The sequence below is a fragment of the Elgaria multicarinata genome, chromosome 9 (assembly GCF_023053635.1).
Source record: "Elgaria multicarinata webbii isolate HBS135686 ecotype San Diego chromosome 9, rElgMul1.1.pri, whole genome shotgun sequence".
In the NCBI taxonomy this organism is placed as follows: domain Eukaryota; kingdom Metazoa; phylum Chordata; class Lepidosauria; order Squamata; family Anguidae; genus Elgaria; species Elgaria multicarinata.
This window is the reverse complement of record NC_086179.1, coordinates 15,950,451-15,968,620: the sequence shown is the minus strand read 5'-3', so window position 1 is coordinate 15,968,620 and position 18,170 is coordinate 15,950,451.

The window sequence follows — 18,170 nt, the reverse complement described above, 5'->3', positions numbered from 1 at the left end:
TTTCTATACCACCCAATAGCCAAACTTCTCTGGGCAGTCTACGAAGTTCAAAACCTTAAAAATACAATGTAATAACACAATAAAGCTATTTACATACAAAAAAAGTAAAGCAATTTTACAGAATCAACAATAAAAATCCCAGGACCCATTCAAAACCTTATCAGGGGTTTAGAAACAAAGCCCTATTAAGAGAGACTGAAAGAACTGGGCATGTTTAGCCTGGAGAAGAGAAGATTGAGGGGAGACATGATAGCACTCTTCAAATACTTAAAAGGTTGTCACACAGAGGGGGGCCAGGATCTCTTCTCGATCCTCCCAGAGTGCAGGACACGGAATAACGGGCTCAAGTTAAAGGAAGCCAGATTCCGGCTGGACATCAGGAAAAACTTCCTGACTGTTAGAGCAGTGCAACGGTGGAACCAGTTACCTAGGGAGGTTGTGGCCTCTCCCACACTAGAGGCATTCAAGAGGCAGCTGGACAACCATCTGTCAGGGATGCTTTAGGATGGATTCCTGCATTGAGCAGGGGGTTGGACTCGATGGCCTTGTAGGCCCCTTCCAACTCTGCTATTCTATGATTCTATGATTCATGTGCTATCAGATGCCTGAGAGTGGAGGAAAGTGTTCACCTGGTGCTGAAAGGATGACAACACTGGTGCCAGGTGGACCTCAGGGGAGAGAGTGTTTCACAATGGGAAGGGACCACCAAGAAGGCCCCTCGCCCTTGTAGCCACCCTCCGAACCTCCCTTGGAAGAGGGCCTTGGACAATGATCATAGGGTATGACCCTGTTCAGATGTTCCGCTAAGCCATGGTGGTTAAGCATTTTGAGATAAACATTATGGCTTAGTGTGTCGTGTGAACCATTCCTAACCATGGTGGCTGCATAACCATGCTTTAAACACACTTGCTAACCGTTTGCTGCAAAGGGGTTAGCGGCCTAACTGTGGCTTAGTGTGTTGTCTGAACAGTAAGTGCTCCATCAGGGATTGTGGCCAAAGCAAAAGGGGCAGAGGCAAAACACCCCAAATACCCACACGTTTTAGTTTAAAAGTTTTCCTTCTAGCAGCTCATCCTTAGGAGAGGCATTTCAACTTTTTTTTAGGAGGTGGGTGGGAAAACTACACAAAAGCCAGAAATAACACCAAATGATTTGTGGTTGGGGAAAGGGACGGGGACCAGGGAAAGGGCACGTGGCCATCTGGAGAATCCTGGAAGTCAGAATGGGAGCCTGGGCTAGGGGTTCTGCACCCACGCTATACAGCAGCCTTTGGGGAAATCTGCTATACGGGATAACAACCCTGGGATACTAAGCCCGCGATAACAGTCCCTGGATTTTGATGATGTAAACAGGCTCAGAAGGGTGTTGGTTTGGGAGAAACAAGTAACAGTGGAAATGGTCATCGGTCACCAGCATTTATATGAGCTGTAAGGAAACTCTCAGAGTTACGTTATTAGTCTGCAGGACCCAGGGTCACTTTTATTATGAGAAGTGACCTTTTGTGTACGAAGCTAAACAACGTCTTGGCAGAACTTTGGGTGAACCCTCATATTTACTTCAGGCTCGCCAATTTCATTGTGCCGGCTTTTTCAATAAAGATTCCTAATTTTGACAACCAAAGGTTGACTTCCCTTACTTTGAAATCGAGCGATTGCTGCTGCTGCTGCTATTCTTGCGGGTTAATGGAGTCTTTTACTGGCTGGCAGTCAAAGAAACCTCCAGATGAGAATAATATGGTTAAAGCCGACAAGCGAAAGATGCAGAGCGGTTTCTTTCATTTGCTAATACCACTGATAGCAACTGAATGCCTTGGCCATGCTCTTCCCCCACCCCCGCTCCTCCAAAGCACTTCATTTAAGGATAATCTTTTTGATTTAAATACAGATGTACAAATGTGTCAGAACAGCTGGGAGACGTTGCTATAGGATATCTGGTACAAAGAGGGTCTACTTCTGATGAAGGTTTCTCTCTTTATAATTCATGCCAGGCAGAAGGTCTGTGGCGCCCCACCTTCCTTCAGTAGCATCTCCAAATGCAAACCATATGACATGACATCACCACATTGCAACATTTCCACCAGTAGCAGCCAATGAAGTGGAATGGAGACTGCGTGCCTGACTGAGGAAGGGAGCCTGGTTTCCAGCTCAGCATAACGTGAAGATCCAGCAATGTTTAGTCCTTGAATTACAGGAAGCCCAAGGTGTCCTGGCCACCTTACCCTTTGTGACAGTATCTTTACCTACCATTTTTAAATAGCTATAGAGGACATTACATACACGGCTCTCATAACTAGTTTTCGGCAGTTCCTGAATTACCACGGAGCGGGGACATGGGGAGGATGACCATGTGTCCTCAGTTTGAAGGGCTGTCCAGTCCAAGTCACAGTGATTATGCATTTTGAGCTAAACATTATGACTTCACATGTCATGTGAACTATGACTTAGCAGGCCATACGAATGATTCCTAACCATGGTGGCTGCATAACCATGGTTTAAACATTTTCACTAATCATTTCCTGCAAAAAGGTTAGCAACCTTTTGCTAACCTTTTTGGCTTAGCATATTGTCCGAACAGGCCCAATATGTGGAACTGATGGATTAATATGGTACTGCTGCCTCTTGTTAGAAAGGCAGTTAGCAGAGTAAAAAGCAGAAAGGCAAAGCAGAAAGAGTGTTTACCAGTCTTGCAAGCACAAAAATTAAAAGAGACCACACCTTTCTTTTAGTGAAGAAAGAAAACAGCTTTACTCAAAAGTATACTTGCACCAATAACTTTCAGGTGAGTTTGCAATATTCCCAACCAAAACAACTTTACTTTTTGCCACAATCCGGTACAGAATGCATGTCAAGCTCAATGCCAGATTGTGGCACGTCTGCTGAGGAAGACCCCTTTTCCAGCTGGAGGCATGAACTAGAGTGGCCATGTGTCCTGCTTTACAGAGGCCAGTTCTCAACGTGATGCTCCTCTGTTTGAAGGGTTGTGTCCAGTCCAGGTCCGGTTTAAAGATAAAGAACCATCAGAAGGAAGAATTGGGCCTTGGTGTTGTCTGTCAGCAGCACCTGGGCAGCAAACTGAGCAAGGCCGACTGGTCAGCTACTCACATTCTACCCCGATATGGTAAGGTATTGTGTTTTTCTACTTAAATTATATAAAATATTCCCAAATTTGCAACTATAAGTACAATTTAGCATGTGCACATTTTCTCAGATCTTTGTCCTTTTTTTCCTCTTTGGGGGTGATGCATTTCCTCTATTTTGGCAATGTATAAGTTGTCTGTCCTGGCACAAGAACCTCCAAGAATGAATAAGACCTGTTATCATTAATAAGAACTTGGACTCATCCGTAGGAGGGAAATATTGCTTGCCATACTGATTTAACTTCCATATATTTGGGAGCACATACTGAGCAGTCTACTCTGATGTAACAACAGCTTCCTCGAGGAATATTTCATGCTATGCTGATAAAATGGTTGCCTGCCCTTTTTCACTTTCAAAGCTGAGAAATATATATACTATAAATTTGGAAGCATAAAACTGCTGCGCACTGTAACATATCTTCTTCCCACCCCAATAAGTCCAGTACATGACTCTCTTCTTCCACTGTGAGCCAATTACACACCTTCAGAACATAGGAAGCTGCCTCAGACTGAGTCAGACCATGGGTCCATCTAGCGCAGTATTGTCGACACTGACTGGAAGCAATGGCTCTCCAGAGTTTCAGGCAAGATTCTTTCCTGATCCAAGCTGCAGAAGCCAGGGATTGAACCGGGGACCTTCTGATGCCAAGCACATGCTCTATCACATTGAGCTATGGTGCCTTCCCATAACTGAGCTGCTCCAACCACCAAGTTGCTTATTGAAACCAAAACCCTTGAAAATGACGTGCAGAAACAAGGGACAACCATGCAAGCAACTGGAGGTGCATCTGAACTTTCTGCCATAGCCTCATGCACAGTTTTAAACTTGATTTCCTTAGTGATCTTGTTCTCTTATTGTGTATATTCTTCTTTTTGTTGTGTTTATTTCTTTATTTCATGGAGAAAGGGGTTTTCTCTGCTCCACTAGATTAATCCAACGCCATGCCTTGTAGCACTAAAATGGTTTTGGCTGCTGTTTAGTGAGGGTGACCATATGAAAAGGAGGACAGAGCTCCTGATACTATGTAACAGTAGCTTCAACTGTTACATAGAAAAGGGAATTTCAGCAGGTGTCATACGTGTGCATGCAGCACCAGGTGAAATTCCCTCTTCATCACAACAGTTAAAGCTGCAGGAGCCCTGCCCTCTTTTGTATCTGGTCACTCTAGTATAGCTATTGGGATGAAGAGGGAATTTCACCAAGTGCTGCGTGCACAGAAATAACAGCTGTTGAAATTCCCTTTTCTAGACAACTGTTGAAGATACAGGAGCCCAGTCCTCCTTTCCATATGGTCACCCGACAGCAGGGATGTCAGAGAAATCCATTGGGGAGGTGGAGGGTGTTCAGTGAGTTTTCCTATGTTCAGTATGTCAGACTTTGTTCTGGTTCTTGGTGCAGTGCCCATCTCAGTCTGCAGTGACTTGGGCCACTTCATGGGTTTTCCAGGCATTTCCTGCAGGTTTATTTATTTATTTATTCTATTACATTTATATACCGCCCCACAGCCAAAGCTCTCTGGGCAGTTTACAACAGGTTCTGCAATGTGCACACATTTCTGAGGAATTAGTGTAAATCATGGCCAAATTTGAGCAAATTCCACTGGGTTTGCACACATTTGGCCATACGTTGCAAATTGCTCAGGCATTTGTGCAAACTGCAGAACCTGTAGGGGGGAAACTTGCAAAAAAAAAAAGTTCCCAGAGTTCAGGGGGAAAGCCTGCAAACACAGATAGAGTCGTACATGCTGCAGAACTTTGTTGAGTCAAAAAAGGAACTGAATTCCCCAGTGACGGACATCCCTAGTTAACAGCACCTTTGGCTGCTCCTCACTGATGTATTACATTCATGAGATCTCAACCCACTGTGATCCTATACCCATTTACCTGAGAGAAAGCATCACGGAACACAATGGGACTTACTTCTGAATAGACACCTATAGAGTTGTGCTGTCAGTACAGGTACCAATTCTGACTGTGAGCCATGTCGTCTGTAGTAGAAATACCGCATCCTGATCCTGAAGCAACCTCTGCAGTAGGGTCAGAAGGAGCCCGTTGCTGCTCTCTTTGATCTTGGCATAGTTGTTTACACTGGGTTCTAAAGAAACAGACATCAAAACCTCTCCTGAGTTTCTTTGAATACTAAACTCATCCACCAAGAAATGAGAAGCGAAATTAAAATACAGATATCTAGCAATCAGTCAGGGGACTTTGCTTCCCATTTAGGCTTCATAAATGTATGCAGATGCTTTCTCTTACAGACCTAAGCTTTTGGGAAAACAGGGGGAAAGACATATTAGTTCACACTTTATTCTAAATGGACATAATTCTCTGGAGTAATGTTGTTGGTTCCCCCCCCACACACACACACACACACACAAATATAAAAGACAAAAACACTCACCTTTTCAGAGCATGAAACCATGCATGTAGGAAATGAATAACATTCGCCTTGCACCTTTTTTTTTCACTTGATGTTTCTAGTTTTCTAAAATGTGTGTGTATAATATGGAATTTATTTCCCGCCACCTGCTGTACATTTTAGAGTGGAAAGAAATGAACACAGCTATGCTAGTGGTTGGCAACTGGCAGCCAGTAAGGAAAATCTGGGTTACACATTACCACTGAGTCCTTAGCTAGATGGGGCTTTATCCCGGGGCGATCCCTGGGATCATCCCTGTGCATCCACATGATGCACAGGATATCCCGGGATCAGGGAAGGATGATCCCTCCCTCGCCCCGGGATCTCGCCCTCCACTTTAGGCCTGCTTTTTCCGCAGTCTTGGGCTGACCACAAGACCGTGGAACGTGTGGCCGGGTGTCGCGGTTTGTCCTGGCTCCTCGCGGGGTGAGGTGGGGGGAGCGGGTTTTTTTTTAAAAAAAGGGACTTAGCTTTTGTGCGTGAGCACTCATGCACTGCTGCCTCTTTAAAAACAAAAAACAAAATGGCAGGCACGACTCTTCCCCCTCTGCAGGATGGAGGGGTGAAGATTGCAGGATCTTCACCCCTCCATCCTGCTAGTCTAGCTGAGGCTTATATTCACCTGACATTTCCTAAATCAGAGGTAGGCCTCCTGCAGCCCATGCCCCCCCCCAGAATACCCACACTGCCACCATTGCTTTCCTGCCAAAATTTGCAATGATAGCAAAAAAATAAAATACCACCCTGATTTGCCAGCAATTTTCAACTCAAAACAGAACACCACAATAGATGAATTTAGCTCTACATTTGGCCACTGTCGCATTCCAGAACACGGCAAATCAGCTTCACTGGTGCCCCATGGAATTTTGCCAGCGCCCTGAGGAGTGCAGCCCATAGGGGGAGGTGAAAATGCTCCCTGGACCTCCCAAAGTTACCCACCCCTGGCGTAGCGCTAGTTCTCACTTCATATTATAAGAAGAAAAGTGATGATAAACATTCAGAGTGCCTTTCCTTCACCAATGAAATTGGTGAATTTCAGCCCTAATCAGGGCCCTACAAATATAGGCTTGGGCTTTCTAGCCAGCCTTTGTATCTTCTCATCCTGAGCCCTGCTCTGTCCCCTCCATCTAAGCCCTCTACTGAGACCCCAGGCTTGCAAGATCTACTTCGTCTTGTATCAGAACCTTGAGATCTACCAGTTAGAACCAGGTGCAAAAGGATGGTTCAGGCAAGTGGACATGCACTACGAATAAAGGAAGAGGTTGGTTCAGCACACATGCTCAGCCCAGGGATTTGTGATCAGTACCAGAACCAAGCTCACAAGTCCCTTTCACACAAAACCCACTCCTGCTTTCCCCCCAAATGTTCTCTTTCAACCCTTTCATTTAGGGGGAGAAGGAAGCTTTTTGGCTACTGTTGGCGTTGGACAATTGGCGTTGGACAATTGGCCAATCTATTGCCAATCACCCAGAGATCTACCAGTAGATCCCAGCCTTCTTTTTGTCCATTCCTGCTCTAGCATGTACAGAGTGCTCAGGAGAAAGGTGGGATTTCTGCCATTTGCACTGGGGTATAGAGAAGGCAAGACTCTGAGGGCTTGCATTCAACATTCCCCAAACCTCAGTGTCGGAGGCATGAAATATTGCTTTCTCTCAAGGTAAGCAAAAATCCAAGGTAATACAGTAAGATTGCATGCGGTGATGAGAGTAGAACTGAGTGTGAAAATAACTGGGTTTGCATTTTAACGTGAACTTACCAAATTTCATACTTCCCAAACCTGCCCATGAACTGGGACGCAATTACAAGGCGATATTCTCCCTTTGCTGAATTTTGCCACGGAGCTTGTGAAATCAGAAAGGGCACACAGAAAATGCATACAATAGAGAAAGGGGTGGACAAAATGGACATATTAAGGGAAACTGCACACAGATTAATGCATTGGGTGGGGGAAGTGGGCAAAAATGCATCATAGTGGAGGACATCACTCGGGGAAACTGCATATTCGGAAAAGCGTGTACAAAAATGTGTATATTTGGGAAAGGGTGTATAAAAACACATATGAATTTCCATGTAGATTTTTTTTGGGGGGGGGAATGCAAACTGGTGTTGAAATGGGGCAGGACGTCGTCCATGTTCAAAAAATGAGAAATTAAGCAGAATCAAACTTAACAGAGATATCCATCCAAGGATGAGAGTTAGACGCTCTTTACATTTATGTACAACGGAGAGGGCATCAAATGGCACATCAGACAGGGTTTGCGCCAATGCAAACATGGCATGAGAGACATGCATTGGCAAAATGCCAGCCTGGACTAAATTTCTGCTTGGCAGCAGTGATATCAAAGGATGTTCTTTCTCACTTCATCAGCTGAATCTCAGCCGCTCCAGTCGAGCCGCGGTGATGATAGCTGGCTGGCTGGCTGCTTTCCAGTTTACCTCCCACGTCTCCCAATCCCAGCCAGTAAGAGAAGGTGCATAACCCTATATTCTAATTACAGTTCAGCTCTCTGAAAGCTGTCACTTATGTAGCCAACATGATCGTAAGCCATACACAAGAAGGAGGTATCAGCACACTGAGGATAAGCCTGAGGTTCACAGAAGTACACACACACAAACACACACATTTAGGGGAGAAACTATAAGGGGGAGACACACCCACCCAGTGGTGAAGTGGAGCTAGGCCTCACAGAGACACAGCACCAGCACTTTTTTATTAGCAGGATCACTTACATCATCTGCCACCATCACCCCTCTTCCTTTTGAGTTTAGCTACCATTCCCACAGTAGCTGGGGGAGGCGGGGATGAATCTCCCCCCACAGCAATAGAGTCTTTCCTGTTGTCATTCAAAGTGTTCTGGGGTGGCTTGGTCTGGAATAGGGCCTTAGGTAGTCCTATGGATTATCCCAGGCAAATGGAGGGGTCGTCCCTCCCTGCTCCCAGGATCCCCTGTGTGTCATTTGGATGCACAGGGATGATCCCAGGACAATCCCGGGATATAGGCTTGGTCTAGCCATGGCCTTTGACTCATGAGTTTCCCAAAGACCTGCTCCTGATGCTGATGGAAACTGCTAGGACTCGTTTGTCAATACTCTCAACACAACTGCCTGCATTTTAGGACTGTCCTTGGGGGGAATGGCTGTAAAGGCTTGTCATGATGAGTGCCTGCCTTTCAAAATTTACAGCTACACCAGTCCTTCCCACACCCCTGGGCACACCACAAATGCCCAACGAAGCATGCCCAGTGACCACGGAATGATGACAAACTGTAAAAGCTGGGTGAGAGGGGCATGGAACGGAATGGCTAAAAAGGAGGACAGAGGAAGAGACAGGGCATGTCTACACCAGCCATTTATCCTGGGATTGTCCCGGATCATCCCTGTGCATGCAAATGACACACAGGGAATCCTGGGAGTAGCCAGGGACGATCCCTCCATTTTCCTGGGATAATAGTTATTATTCATTTATTTATTACATTTATATGCCACCCCATAGCCGAAGCTCTCTGGGTGGTTTACAAAAGTTAAAAACAGTGAACATTAAAAAGTATACAAAATTTAAAACCATCAAAAATATAAAATCAACAGTATAAAACAACAATATCCATTTAAACAACAACAGTTCTGGGATAACCCTTAGGTGTAGAAAGGGCCACACACAGGGAATATCTACACCAGCCATTAAATCTGGGCTGGTCTCGCCTGGTCTCGTGTGGGTCCCTGTGCATCCAAATTCAGCACATACTTCTACCTTTTTGTGTCAAATTTACCTTATAGATAACATTATCTACTTTTCCACAAATTAGGGTTCACAGAGTTAATGGCCTCGTTGTTACTAAACATTCCCTTAAAAAAATTAGAACATACAAAAAAGGCTTACACTTACATCTTTTAGGCTAGATACAATCGATTCTGGAGATAACCTTTAAAAAGATAACTCCTTACTCAAAATTTGCTAATTAAACATCTTTTAGACATCACCATATTAAGCTTTTTGATGTGTATACCTTACACAACATTTTTCGCTCATTAACTGATAAGCGAAAACTTTCAAGTACTCTTTTGACCTAATGGTAATGAAATAATACCGACTCGCACCCGTTCATTACTCAAATAACGCCTTCGGTGTTAACTCTGCATTTTCGCTTTGAATACCATCTGGGTCATCTTGACAACTGCTTTTTATGCCAGTCCTCCAAAATTCAGTGTGAAACCTGCTTGCGTCTTTGTGCGGCTTTCCTCTTATACAATCACTCCTTTGCACTTATTTACATTTTCAATTTTTTAAATTATTTATCATTAGAAGAGCAATCCTATAGTCCCTGGGTGAGTGTCCAAGGGACCATAGGATAGTTTGGAATTCCCCCTCTGAGGTTGGATACAGCAACTGACCTTGGAGAGATCCGAGCCCCCTCCCAGCCTGCATGGAAAGAAACGCGCAGGCTTCCCTCCGAGGTCAGTAAAGCAACCTCAGAGGAGGAGAAGGAAAGTGAGCATTCCAAGCGACTGGAGAGGCCAGGATATGATTTATCCTGAGTTTTCCCTTGCCTGCCTCCCTTCCCCTCAAAAGTGCCCTCGCTAGACCATCTAGCAAAAAGCCTGTCTAGCCAAAATCACCAAAGACAGAGGACAGGGAGATGAAGATCTCTGCTGCTGCTGCTGCTCCCGCCCTGCCAGCTTCAACCCAGCAGGGCATAAGAATCTCAGAAGCCCCTGAGTTCAGGGGCTTCCAAGTAGTGAAGGCAACAGGACTATGCCCTAAGTTTTTGACATTTGCATTTTATAATATACTAGTTTGGTTCCCCACAAACATAGCGTGTGAAGAAAAATCAAATCTAACGAAAAGTTTAACTTCGCTAATGGTGTACAGAGACATTTAAATGTTAAACTTAAGTAGAGGCTTCCTTTCTGAGCAGTAACTAAACTTTGACTGGGTTACTTTTAACTGTAGGTGTCTCTTAATCCCTTCATGATTTGTTGACAGGCCATATTTTACTGGCATATCATTGTGCTTTGGCCTGCACATGTGTTTATAAATGTGCAGGGACTTGTTGTGTGTTCATATTTCAGTTTGCTCCAATTTGCAATTAATTATGTTCGTTTAATTATACTTAACTTTTTTGATATTAAAAATAAAATGTTTCAGTATATAGCCTGAATTCTTTTTTAAAAAATAGTTTATGGTAATAAATAAACTCCTGACTTTGAGTTATAGTGAAAAATATTGTTATTCGTGGAAACTGTGTGTCAAGAGCTTTCCAATGAACTGTTTCAGTCAAAAGGGATGACCAAATAACTCCCAACTTTTAAATAAATAAATATAGATATAGATATAGATTGTTTTAAGAGAAGTGGGTTAGAAATTTCTCAGTAGCCTTCCCAGCAGTTCCAATAAAAATCCTCTACTTCCTAAAAATCCAGGACAGTGGTATACTTCTGAGAGCAGGTTGGATTTAGCAACTAAGGCACAAAGGGCCTTGCTAGACCCGGCCGGATAAGCCGGCAGGGAGGCGGGGCGACGGCGCGCTAACTTTAGCGTGCACCGCCCAGCCTCCTAGACAGCCGACGCGCAGGGACTACGGAAGCCCTGCAGCATCGGCCATTTTTTAATTTTTTTTTAAAGGGGCCACGTGCGCCCCGAAGACTCCGGACAAGGTAAGGGTTTTTTTTTACTTAACCCCCCCATCCAGTCCTGATCCCTTCCCATGCCTCCTGTCCAGTCTTTCCCCGCCCTCCCTCCCCATCCCCGTCCCCCATGTCGCCCGTCCTCCCTCTCCCTCCCTGTCCTGTGTCGTCCTCCGCCATCTCCCTCCCTGTCCCGTGTCGTCCTCCGCCATCTCCCTCCCTGTCCCGTGTCGTCCTCCGCCATCTCCCTCTCCTGTCGGTCCGGCCTTCCCCCCTATCTCCCCCCCCGGGATCCCCCCGGCGAGTAAGCGAGTAGCCGCAAAAAGCCACGGACCTTGATAGTCGTTCTGCAGCCCCAGCCTCAGGCCGGGGCTGCGGAAAAGGCGCGTCATAAGTGAATTCGCTTATGGCGTGTTAAGGCAGGCTTCAGTGCTGCCTGGGCCCGGATTCCCCTGTGCATCATCTGGACGCACAGCAGGGAAACCTGGTCTCAAAGCGCGCTAAGGCCTCTTCTAGCAAGGCCCAAAGTCTCTGGTTCAAATTTTATCTCCCAAATTTCATATCTTTGTGGGCTTCCTCAGGCCTGCAGCAGGCCTCTAAGCTGCAAATCAAACACTGCCCCAGAGTGATGCTACATTGAGGCCATTGTGAGAAATTAATATCGAAGCTAGACTCATCTTTCCAGTACTATGAAAAGTACAAGAATTGGGTTGTTGTTGTTGTTGTTGTTGTTATTATTATTATTGTTGTTGTTGTTTAAATGGGGGCCCAGGGCAGACTTCAGCCATGAGCTCCTCCTGGGTGCTGGAGACCCAGCTGCTGCCCAAGGATGCCAGGTAGCAGCCCCAGCCCTGCCCCCCCTGCCAAATGCACACTAGAAGGTAGAAATGATAGGTGCTTAAGCAGGAGCCGTCTTAACCTCCTTGCCTTGATGTGACAACTTGCCAGTTACAAAACAGCTGATAAGGCTTCTCTTCCTGTCCTATTACTTCAGGCTGCTGGTTGTTCATCAGGAGTGTGAGATTTACAGAACTCCCTTTGGTGACAGGATGCAGTCAATCTGCACTGCCAAGTATGGACTTGCTTCTGAGAGGATGTCATAAAAACAAGCTCTTCTTTGAAGTATTTCAAAGGATTTACTCTAAGGTGCATTTGCCTAAAAATGCCCAAATATCGACCAGCCTCCCCCAACCTGGTACCTTCGAGATGTAGGATAGACAGTTGTCCCCTTTTACACAGGACAGTCCTCTATCTGACAGAGCCAGCCTGTGTTTTGACTATATCCGTTTCTACACTTGCCTTTACCCCCAGGATCGTCCCTGGATCGTTCCTGTGCATCCAAATGACACACAGGGGATCCTGGGAGCAGGCAGGGATGATCACTCCATTTTCCTGGGATAACCCTTAGATTTAGAAAGGGCCCAAGCCTCCACCTCTGCTCTTTGGTCTTTGTTTGCCCCATCATAAGAACATAAGAAGAGCCCTGCTGGATCAAACCAAGGGTCCATCTAGTCTAGCACTGTGTTCACACAGTGGCCAACAAGCTGTCAACCAGGGACCCACAAGCAGGACATGAATGCAAAAGCAACCTCCCGCCCATGTTCCTCAGCAACTAGTGTATAAAGACTTACTGCTTCTAATACTGGAGGTAGCACACAGCCATGAGAACTAGTAGCAGTGCCTGACCTCCAGCCTGTCTAGGACTACATCGTATGCCTCTTGACCATCTGGCCATTGCCTAGCCTGCAAAAACCAGTCCTTAACTATTGCTTGCCACAAAGCTAAAACCCAATCCCAGACACTAATTCAGGGCTTTTGAACCTCAGGCCAGTGGGCCAAATGTAGCCTACCATGGGGACCCCATCTGGCCCTCTGGTATTCCACAGGTAGCCATTCCCTCTTCCCCTGACCCATCATCCCTTTCCCCCCGATCACAGTTTGCTCAGTGCTTTCCTGCCTTTTGCACAGTTCCCCCCCCCCCCGTCCTCCTATTTTAAAAGGTTGAAATGCCTCTGCTATGACTTAGTTACTGGCAGTGAGAGCTTTAAGCTAAAATGTTTATTTATTTATTTATTTATTTCACTTATATACCGCCCCCATAGCCTGCGCTCTCTAGTAATTATGGCCCCACCCACACCCATTCCTGTGTACCACGGGAATGTGGCCGCCAAGAGCTTCTCCGAAATTGAATTTGGTCCATGGTCTGAGAGCTTTTCTACATTTAAAAAAAAATTCCGCTGCCTTACCAGTGCTTGCTGCTTGCTGCTTTCTTTCTGGGATTATAACTGGCGCCATCACACGGGAGGCCCCAGGCGGCCACATGGTTTGAATTGCATACTTCCTCTCTCTGTGGGTTCCATTCACTTCAATAAAACAGCGTCATCTAGTGGCAGAATTATAGCGCCACGGCAACTTTACATAGGGCCAATTTTGCACATTATTTTAAATAGGTGATTATCTCTGTTTTTTGAAAGCGGGATAAGGGAGAGAAGCACAGGAGACGTCTTGGAGGTTGACAACATCATCTAAAGGACCCACAAAATTCCGTGAGTGGCCAATCACAGACATGCAATAAATCACTCATGTAGAAATGCTCTGAAAAAGGTTTAACACCCCTACACTACTTGAAGGAAATTTAATGGTTTTCTGTTAAATTCAGATGGAATAGACTCCACCCGCACCCCATGGGAAAAATTATTTGCATCTTCTGTATAGAGAATTTAGCCCTCAAATCTGTTTGGATGTGAAACATCTGGTTTTAAACACATATAAGCCATTCAGAAAGAGCATGAGTTAAAATTCCGAATTGACTACAAAATAATAATAATAATAATAATAATAATAATAATAATAATAATAATAATAGCAGCCTCATCACTGGCAGGGGTTGTTGTGAAAATAATCATCCAGTAACCAGAAAATCCCATGACACACACAAAAAATGTTCCTGTTACTCATTCAATATATTGGAAGCAATGAAATGCAACATGAAATGAATCAGGCCAGACTCTGTGGGAACTCTGGTTAATGGGAAGCAAAACAGGGCACTGCCCTGCAATGTTTGTATTAACCCCTTCACATTAAAAAGAGGGAGGGAGGCGTTCCTGTCTTGGAGCATAGGAAATTGCCACATTCCAAGAATTGGAATAGGCAAACTCAACTCCTGGAACAAAGTGTGGCCAGAGCATTCAGCAATGGCCTCAAGTGTTGTTCTGGGCTCTCACTGGGCATTATTTTTATGCTGCTGGTCTACCGGAATGAGGGTGGAAGCTATCTCAGCAGCTTTTCCTGCTCTACGTGGAGACGCTGGGGACCGAACCAGAGATGTGCTTTATGCAAAGCAAAATGGGAACCTGCATAGCTCCTTTAGAGTTCTGACTGGTTTTGACCTCCACTGGTGGGAAGAAGTCTGTAAGGAATCTAAAAGAGGGGAAATTTGCAGCACAAGCTCTCTTCGGCTGGGACAACCTAGCTGTGGAGCTTAAATCTGCAGTCAAACAAGGAGGAGGAGGCCAGTGTAATAACTGGTCTCCCATTTTGAGCTCCTTTGCTGCACAAGTGCTAAATAAGTAGGCAACACGACCAGGCAAAGATATATCTCCCTGGCAAGCATCACGCCACGTCACAATATAAAAGATGTTGCTCTGGCATAGTGACAGGGCGGAGAGAATTAAACAAGATCATTTTCTTTCATTTTTAGCCGGCAATTCAACCGTGCTCACTACAGGAGGTGCCTCCGCCCGCCAACCTCCCATGGACCAGCAGAGGCGGAAGCACCCTGCCTCTCGCTCATTTGTGAAGGATCAGAATCACCCCGCTCTGGCGGGAAGCCTAGTTTGGAAATGATAAAACATCCCTAATATGCCTTGAGGATGGCTGCATTTACATAATTAGCATTCCAACCGCCCAGATTCCGAGTTCTGTTTGGAAACTGAGACACCACAAAGCCCCATCATTCATATATATATATATATATATATATATATATATATATATATATGCGATTAAAAAAAAAGTACTCCCTTATCTGTTCACTGGTTTTTGTTCATAAGAGATGCAAGTCCAAGAGAGGTGGACCCAAAGCACTGTTTTGTTTGTCCTGCTCATGCTCTGCTGGTCCTCTCATTTAGAAACCGTTGCAAAACATCCTCCAGCAATGTACTCTCACATCAGCAAGTCGAGATTGCCAAGTTCCGCTCTGAATCATTAACTGCTGCTTGATATCCAATTCCTCCAGGGGGAAAAAAAAACCCTATTCCCTTTTATTTTCGATAGTCTTCACCGTGTACCTGTTTATGTGGGATGTAGCACTTCTGCTTCTTTATGAGATCTCTTAGGGCCAAACTTTTAAATTGAAATAGCAGCCTCTTGGCTGATAATGATCAGGGTGGCAGAAGGTGGGGAGGAGCAGGTTTTACTATTACAGGGTTCTTTCCAATGTTAGTCCTATTTAGAGTAGACTAGGGGTAGGCTTCTTTGGGCCTGTGGGTGGGGTGGCCATATGGAAAGGAGGACAGGGCTGCTGTATCTTTAACAGTTGTAGAGAAGAGGAAATTTTAGCAGGTATCATTTGTATTCATGCAGCATCTGATGAAATTCCCCCTTCATCACAACCATTAATTAATTAATTAATTAATTTCATTTTCATACCACCCAATAGCCAAAGCTCTCCGGGTGGTACACAGAGAGAGAGAGACAGAGAGTTAAAGTTGCAGGAGCCCTGCCTCTTTTGTATCTGGTCACCTCCTCCAGAACAATTGAACACTTCTTGGCTCTCATCCCGTCCATTACAATGCCCAGGCACTGATTCAGAACAGCCACTGCCTCACCTGCGTTGGATGAGAAGGAGAGACAGACCTGGGTGTCATCTGCATATTGATGACACCTCAACCCACACCTCCAGATAACATCCCCCAGCAGTTTTATGTAGATTTTCTGTGGATTGTAAGCTCTCTAAAGCTTTCTTTAGGGTGACCATATGAAAAGGAGGTCAGGGCTCCTGTATCTTTAACAGTTGCATAGAGAAGGGAATTTCAGCAAGGGTCATTTGTATATATGGAGAACCTGGTGAAATTTCCTCTTCATCACAACAGTTAAAAGTGCAGGAGCTATACTAGAGTGACCAGATTTAAAAGAGGGCAGGGCACTTGCAGCTCTAACAGTTGTGATGAAGAGGGAATTTCACCAGGTTCTCCATCTATACAAATGACTGAAATTCCCTTTTCAATACAACTGTTAAAGATACAGGAGCCCTGTCCTCCTTTTCATATGGTCACCCTACCTTTTTCACAAATCTGTGAGCAGCACATTTATTTCATCTCCCTCCTGCCCTGCCCCTGCCACCAAAAAACCCCAATGCAAACCCCATTTAAGGCCAAGAACTCAGCTAAAGCAAGCCCATTTGAACAGTCAAAGAAATATTAATTGGGAAACGGCGTGCAATGTTTTCCCAGCTGTAGACAGCTCATAAAAAACATGGGGCTGTAATATGCTTTCCGAACGAATCAGCTAAATCAAGCTTTAAATGCAGGCTCCATTCATTTGACGCTCCATACATCTACAACCTTCTAAGGGATCTCTCCAGCCAGGCTCACCCTACAGTGTCCGCAAAGCTTTTTGATGGGCCCACAGCTGCCGCTGGCGGCTTGCCACGAAATCCAGAGCCTGGCGAGTCTCACGTGGTCTGGGAGATGTAAGACGAAAAGTTTTGCAAAGCTGTCAATGAGGGTTGCAGTGCTTTGTATTTCAACACCTGAAATGCAGACGCGAAGGAACTGGGCCTGTGTGTGTTTGCACACATCCCTATGCAATGGTGGCCATGCCTCCTACTTTACAGAGGACAGTCCTCTATCGGAAGGCGTCCTCTATTAGCAGCACTGCCTGTTCCTAGCCTGATTTAAGGATGAAAAACATCAGAAGGGAAGTTCCTCATCAATCATTAGTTACCTGGACAGCAGACAGAGTTACCTGGTTACAGCCGTCTTCCCCACTGTGGTGAAATGTATTGCATTTCTATTGCAATTATAACAATTCGTCCTAAATTGTCATCTACACAGATAAATTAGCATATGCAAATGTGTGCACCAGTTGCTGGGGAGCATGGGTGGGAGGGTGCAGTTGCACTATGTCCTGCTTGTTCATCCCTGGCCGATGGCTGGTTGGCCACTGTGTGAACAGAGTGCTGGACTAGACGGACCCTCGGTCTGATCCAGCAGGGCTCTTCTTACGTTCTTAAACGTTAGGCAAATCTGTATACTCTTTTGTCTCCTTTTAGGGTGATGTGTTTCCTCTTTTTTAGCAGGGTAAAAGTGGTCACCCTGATATTCATGCAAATTTCACACATCTCAAGAACTAGTGTTAAGCCCATGTTGCCATGGACACTCGTAGTCCTGCTCCTTTCCCACTTGTGTTTTTTTTTCGCCTCTCAGTCCCTTCAGTACAGAGGGGCCCATGAATAATGGAAATGCAGCTCACGCACAGTGAATCCCCCCCTCCCGAAATGTGCATGTGGTACGGCCCCACCGCTCCCTCATGCTCCCCAATTGGCCGCCTCTGTCCATTTACCCCTCCCACTGGTGGCGATAATTTCCCCCTCCCACCGGTGGCCCACTGATTGGCCCTGCATTATGTCCGTCATCCTGCTGGCAGAGGAGCAGCCCTGCTTGTTTTGCGCGAGGAAAATTAATTGCTATCAAAGCTCGTAAAAAAGGAACGTATTTACATATGTGGTGGGAATGCAAATTTGTGCAAAAATTGTGGAAGACGGTGTTCTCTGAGACTGAAGAAATTGTTGGAATGAAGATAGAAGAGACGCCAAGAGTAGCATTACTTTCACTATTTGAAGATTTAAAGTGTCAAAAAGAAATTAAGGAATTGATAACAAATTTGCTGACTGCAGCAAGGTTAATTCTAGCTAGGAACTGGAAGATTCAAGGTGATTATTGTATTGAAGAATGGTACAAAGAAGTGTGGGATATTGCTATCAATGATAAA